Source organism: Haliotis rubra, unplaced genomic scaffold (genome assembly GCF_003918875.1).
Source record: "Haliotis rubra isolate DU_JTF1 unplaced genomic scaffold, ASM391887v1 Scf96, whole genome shotgun sequence".
In the NCBI taxonomy this organism is placed as follows: domain Eukaryota; kingdom Metazoa; phylum Mollusca; class Gastropoda; order Lepetellida; family Haliotidae; genus Haliotis; species Haliotis rubra.
Genome location: NW_025767701.1, coordinates 164,863 through 172,464, shown reverse-complemented (window position 1 = coordinate 172,464; position 7,602 = coordinate 164,863). Strand labels below are relative to the sequence as shown.

The following is a 7,602-nucleotide window of genomic DNA, read 5'->3' as shown; positions in this document are numbered from 1 at the left end:
GTAAAAATGACCACCGAATGATCCTGATAGTGGCATAATGAAAATTGGTTCTCTTTATGGTTTAAAAAAAACACCACCCAAACTCCATGTATATTGTCATCTTCGCTTTTGAGGCAAATGTGAAATTTACCAGGTGAAGCAGGCACGCTGCTTAGCAATTATCGCGCTGGAATCTATAACGCTACTGCGCTGTCTCGTTATATGGCTATACCTGCTCCGTCTCCCTTCGCTGCCAGTCTACAATCCTCATGGTTAGGGTTTAGGATAAGGTACTCTTTCTGATCCTTAATGTTAGGTACCCCTTCTAATCCTTAGGGTTAGTGCACTACTAGGTAGAGTGCACTACACCCACTTTTGATTAGCTTTACTGCTGTAACCCGATCTTGGGTTCAGTTTTCGATCACTGAAGAGTGGACGTTATCTTTTTTATTTATTGTTATTTCTTAAATTCTGTCTTATTTATTTAATCATTTATTTATCATTTTTTATGTATGGGATTAGTGACATAATTTCTTGAATATGAAGCAGTTAAGCATGACATTGAATTAATTAAACTATGAACAAAGTGGTTTTGCAATCATCTCCAGCTGTGACAAACATATTTAGTAAATACTACATTATTTTGTCATTACTTTCTAATGTCTTACGACAGTCATAGCACTAAGGTAATCGTAACTCCCATACTTAGACATAGTCTTACGACTATTGTAGCGCTAAAGTGATCGTAACTCCCATACTTAGACGTAGACTTACGACAGTCGTAGCGCTAAGGTGATCGTAACTCCAATACTTAGACATACACTTACGACAGTCGTAGTGCTACGATCGCTTTGTGAAACAGGCCCCAGTAATATGTCCGGTCACATGACATGTGTTTCCAGTGTTATGCAGGGCGTTTGGGTACTGGGTGGTGGACCGAAACACTGAATTGTCCTGATTTTCAGTCAGAGAGAGGGAAGGGTAGACTTCCACCCGTTCTACCGCCACATGCTCAACCATTAGCCACACTCTTCTAACATCGGGAACTAATCAGCAACTCTCCGTCGGATCTACTGAGTACTTGTGTCGGTATCTACTTCACATCCTTTACATTGGGAGTCCCGGCTTCACTGGTCCTGGAAATATACCAAACAAACTCCAGAAACGGATGGCAGTCTAGTCGCCAAGAAACCAAATTCAGTAGTAAGCGGAATCTCGTTAGAGTGGGTGAGTGAGTTAATGAATAGCGTCAAATCGGCAATATTTCAGCCATATTGTGCAATGAACAATTTATTAAGAAACTGTAAAACCTGTTGTCGACGGACAATAAATTGTTTGACTATCACAGATCTTAACTTAAATAGTAAGCTGTCATCACACGACATCACTATAGACAATAGTACAATACAAAAACGGGCAAAAGATCACCAGCAACTGAAGGGTGATCACAATACGAGGGACCATGGGGTAACGGTATACTTACTACCTGCATGGACCCGTTAGATGTACATCAAATAGCAGATTACAGAATATAATGACTTGACATAGTGAATATAAACGTCACGGGGAACTACAAGCGATTAACTCTTTCGATCAAGTTCAGGCGTGTGGAGGAGGTGGTCTCAGAGTGTAGGCTTGAATCAGTGGGAACTAGTAAACAAAAGTGGTGTTCATTCATGACCTCTTAAAGAGTTGTTGAGGAGAAGTTTTCCACCCGTTCTACTGCCACTTCCTCAACCATTAAGGGGGCGGTCGGGTAGCCTGGTGATTAAAGCGGTCGCTTGTCACGCCGAAGACCCGGGTTCGATTCCCCACATGGGTAAAATGTCTGAAGCCCAATTCTGGTCTTTCCCGCCGTGTTATTGCTGGAATATTACTAAAAGCGGCGTAAAACGAAAACTCACTCACTCAGGGCTGTAGGGGAGATATGTCACAGTCTGGGGTTGAATCAGAGGGAACAAGTAAACAAGCTTGGTTTTCATTCATCACACATTAAAGAGTTATTGATGGGTAGTTTACCACCCGTTTTGCTTCCACTGAATCAACCATTAGTCAGACTGTTTGTAGAATCATGTTAAAATCCAAAGCAGAAGGTGACAAGTACCACCCATGAAACAACAGGGTCTGGATCGATACCATTTATATTCCCTCAGCCTACCTCAACACAGTTGATCCACACAATATATCAATCGATACATGTTAATCATATAATGGATTGATACCTATAAAGGATATTTGTTGATCGATACATATCAATAATATAGTGCATCGATACCTATCAATCATATAGGATGGATACCTATCAATCATACAGGGGATCAATACATACCAATCATACAGAGGATCGATACCTGTCAATCATATAAAGGCTCTATACATATTCAATAATATAGTGGATCGATACCTAGCAATCATATATGGGATCCAACATATCAATCCTCAATCATATAAGGCATCGATACCTATCAATCGTATAGTGGATCCATACATATCAATCATATAGGATCGATACCTATCAATCATATAGTTGATCCATACATATCAATCATATAGGATCGATACTTATCAGTCATACAGTGCACGTGGATCCGCACATATTGTTACGGTTAAATAATTTACGTGACACACTCTCGTAACACTCTCCCCCCTAAAGAAAAGAACTTTTCTTTAAAATTTCTTTATCTGAACCAGAATTAAGATTCAAATAATAAAAGGATCATGAATAGCATTTTTTTATATGAATCCACTGTACATGCCACTGTACATTGCACTTGAAAGGTTAGTAATGCAAGGGGACCAAAATATGTTTGCTTTGTAAACGGAAATATCATGAGAGTTTACAGACAACTAGATGATGAAGCGACGATACTTATGTTAATATTAAATTATCACCGCAGGGGTTCTCTGTTTCGAGGGGGTAACGACTAAAATGCGGCATCATTTAGGAACTTGCGTGTAACCATAGCCTAGTTGGAGGTTTCGTTGACATTTATAACAACTCACCATAATGTGCCGATGTAAATTGCCGCTTGGGTGGAGAAAAACATGGTTTTTCTGCGATTTGAGGGCGATTGTATTACCCCGATCGGGGTGTTAGTACCCGATCGGGCTCAAGTACCCGTTCGGGGGTTGAACCGAACCTGACGAAGACGAAGAACAACAACAAATGGCAACTCCAGTGATATCCGATTAATTCCGTATGTTAGTCCGTGTCAGTCCTTGCGTGTCGCTCCACACAACAGCCAGCCTTTATATATGCTAGCACAGATTCTCGAACTTTCCAGCAAAGCATGGCTGTATCATTAAACACTCAGAATCTACGGGAACAGCCTTGTATTAACCACCATGATGAAGCCGGAAGTCAACAGGTTAATGAAAACATTGCAAAGGGCAGGTAACTCTGGAGCGCTACTAAAAGACGAACCGCTAAAATACTATTATCATGGAACATATATGAAGCGAAATGTGACCCACAATCAACACTCAAAACTTAAACTTAAACAGTTATGTGACGCATAACTATTATCACCTAACCAATGTTATTACAAATTACAAAAAACTCACGTAACTGTGAATAAATTCCCGGCAAACCCAATGTTCTGTGAAAGTACCCACACTAAACGCCAAAAGAAACGTTACCCTCATGCCTTAGTGACTGAGGTACCTATCTTCAGCCAGTGTTGTGATGCGTGGACGTCCACTTCTTGGTCTGTCTGCGGTGACCCAGTCTGACTGAAGCCCTGAATAAGTCATATAATCGTGATACGGTGGCATCCGAGGGCGTTGGCAATAGCATTGACGTCGATCCCATCTACCATCCCAATCGTTCTTTCTCTCTCTTCAGCTGTTAATCGCGGCACATTTCTCGTACTTGTGTATCATATCATGTATTCTAGGCTCCTTTCATACCCTATAAAATCATTCAACATGTGAAATGGATGCAAATAATGATTGAATATTGCTGCGTTTTGGCGATTGAAGTACCACCCATGAACCGTCAGGGTCTGGATCGATACCATTTAGATTCCACCAACCTCCACCAACACGGTTGATCCACACAATATATTATTCAACACACTGGTTGAACGCATACTAATCGCTGTAGTGGATCGATACCTATCAATCATACAGTGGGTCCATACATATCGATCATATAGGGGATCGTTACATATCAATCATACAGTGGGTCCATACATATCGATCATATAGGGGATCGATACCTGTCAATCATACAGGGGATCCATACATATCCACCAAATAGGGGATCGATACATGTCAATCATGTAGTGGATCCATACATATCAATCATATAGGGGATCGATACCTATCAATCATGTAGTGGATCCATACATATCAGTTTACAGAGTGGATGATGTCACACCGAGTACCTTCCAAACCCAAAGTTCTCTGAAAGTACCTATATCCATCATCGTTGTAAGTACATAATTATTATCAAATTCTTACTACGTGAAGATTGTAAGATGGGAATGTTCGATTCAAATATTTGATAAATTGATCGACAATGACTCGCCACTCTTTCTGTGCTGTACCTTATCAGGCTTCACTTGGACATAGAGCCGTTCAGTTCCGGTGATTAACAGCATGAGAATCGAAACCTACCAAATCTAGCTGAAAAAAGTACGTATCAATCGTCGTAGTAAGTATACTTGTGTCTATGTGAACTGTAGTTTGAGAGACAGGACTCATTTAAAGTTCAAGTCCAATAATTGATCGCTTGACCATGTACGACTAACCACACTTTCTGAGCTGTAACCGATCAGGCTTCTCTTGGACATAAAACCGTTCTGTTCGTTCACACACTGAAAACAAGCATCACCTTTGTTCAGATTTTCAGACTTCTGCCAGCACGTAAAATCGATGCAGTGTATCATTGTTCCCAGAAAGATTTAATCGATTAGCACATGTAGCAATACTACGTGTTATTGGGAATGTGTTAGGAATTTGTACATTAACCTTTCCAGTTTTCTTATGTACACCCAGACGACATTATATCTTATAATGATCCCTGTCGGTTACAAGTTAGCTCTCAATATTCATACATGGGAGAATACAGCCCATGTAGCATATGAGGTGCTGGAAGGTTATCGTAGAGATTACTATCCCCCTATTGGATACCCATTTACACACATTCTACACTTCATATGGCCATTACTTTTGCCCTTTTGGTAAGACTTGAGAAGATCCAAAGTCATGCCGGATGGTGTCACGTAGCCGAGCACGGGTTTTGATCTGATCAGGCAACAGATAAACTCCAGCGAAGGGCGAATGTGGGATTCGAACGGGGACTATAGGATTTCATAGGTCCTGGTGATCAGCTAAGTCGGACCTTGTATAACAGTGGGGCACCACTGGATCTCTTTAGATAGACAGTAGAATCTTGCACACCACTGGAACACATATGGATCCCTCTGGGGGAAAATTGAGATTAACCCTGGATCCTTCAGACAGACCGGTGGATTCACCTGGATATCTTTAACAGATCATTAAAAACACTAGGCACCTCTTACAGACTACTGGTATGACTTGGAAACCCTATAAAGGACTCAACATTCTATGGATCCCCGAACCGATCACTGAACATCCCCTGGATCCCTCTGAGAGACCACTGACCAACCCTTGGATCCCTCTGACAGAAAACTGAACATCCCTGGATCCCTCTGACAAAACACTGACCAACCCCTGGATCCCTCTGACAGAACAGTGAACATCCCCTGGATCCCTCTGAGAGACAACTGAACATGTCCTGGATCCCTATGACAGACCACTGAATATCACCTGGATCCCTCTGACAGACCACTGAACATCACCTCGATCCCTCTGACAGACCTCTGAACATCAACGTGATCCCTCTGACAAACCACTGAACATCATCTGGATCCCTCTGGCAGTACACGGAACATCACCTGGATCCCTCTGACAAACCACTGACCAACACTTGGATCCCTCTAACAGAACACTGAACATCCCTTGGATCCCTCTAACGGAACACTGACCAACCCTTGGATCCCTCTAACAGAACACTGACCAACCCTTGGATCCCCCTAACAGAACACTTAACATCCCTGGATCGCTCTGACAGATCAGTGAACATAACCTTGATCCTTTTGACAGACCATTGACCATCCCTTGGATCCCTCTCATAGACCACTGAACACCCCCTGGGATCCTCTATAAGGTCACACAGTCTATCCTGGATTCCCTCGATCCCACTTATGAATGTAAAATCGTGAATCGTTTATTGACTTATCACGAGATGGCATCAGTTTAGTACCTATACAAACTTCACCTGCCCAGTGTGCTCCTTGGTATCATGGACATCGACCTTCCCTGGGGTCGCAGAGTCTGGCCACACGTTGAGGTCTGACAGTTCCTCGTGCTGACGACAGAGGATTGGTATCCATTGATGCTATTGTCCAAGTGACATTGTACATACTTCACTAACTGTATACACAGTGTGTTCATGACTGGAAAATGAGTTCTAATGACAAGAGCCATCACTTCTAAAGACAAGAGTCTGACGAATTGTTCAATTAATCTGTTAAATTTGAACAAGCAATCAAGGACTGACAGAGGAGGAAATTACATACATTGTTACACTGAAACATGTCAGTCTTTTTCGTTAATATATACACAATATAAACCCGTGCTCGTCGTAGGAGTCAGGAGTCAGACTCGCTGATGCATCTCATAGTATCCAGTTTCGTATATCGATGCTCGTAATATTGGAGTATCTGTTATTTACAGACCGCCGCCATTTAGCTAGGGTATTGCTGAGTGCTGCGCTAAACACCAAGGAAAGAAACAAGCAAGCTTAAAGTCAATGTTTGACACAGGAAACTATATTCAAACACGTGAATAATTACATGTTCATTGTAGTCCATGCATTCTGATTGGTGAATTGGTCACGTGTTATTGGATTCATTTCCCAAGGAATGTAAAAAAACATATGCCACCCCTATCAACGCTACTTTCACCACCCTTCTCCATTCTCGGAGTACTCCATTTACTTTCTCGGGAACTGCCGTCTGTTTACACGTGCCATTTATGCACCGGACATTTTAGCTTTTTTCACACATATTTAGGATCGCGTAAACGACCATCGATACCTTTTATTATAAAAGAAGCCAGAAAGGAATGAAATGTTTTTTGTTTCGCTCAGCTGGCCCACACATTGGCGGTCTGCAAATAATCGAGTTAGGCCCAGACAATCCAGAGATCAACACCATGAGCATCGATCATCGGGAGCGAGCAAAAGATAGTCGCCACTTAATTTACTGCTATGGACCAATTCTAACTCTGATCTTCACGGGTCCCTACACACATGACATATCTTCGGATTTTGTTTCGTAATCTCTTAAAGAGTCAGTGATTTCGTGAAATCACTGTGCTCCCCCAGGGATTTCATTTATTCCCTAACATTTCAAGGGATTTCATGCAATTACTGATTTCCATGGTGTTCCATTACATACATTTCCTGTTAGGTTATCAGTGAATGTGTGAGATTGATGTTTGTAGCTTAAAACGTTTAAAAAGCTTTACAACAATTTACTGTTGAGTTTCATTTTATCCCTCAGTTCATAGGAGTTAAAAACTTTGACAATT

General features: G+C 41.5%; 1 long non-coding RNA gene across 1 annotated transcript; it reads right to left on the bottom strand.

Annotated features, from left to right (window-relative positions):
- Positions 1-780: 780 nt before the first annotated feature.
- Positions 781-6,306, bottom strand: LOC124265059. Its single transcript, XR_006895330.1, has 3 exons — positions 6,272-6,306; positions 4,734-4,799; positions 781-1,115 (listed from the first exon to the last, which is right to left on the bottom strand). It is a non-coding gene; the product is annotated as an uncharacterized LOC124265059 (long non-coding RNA).
- Positions 6,307-7,602: the final 1,296 nt, after the last annotated feature.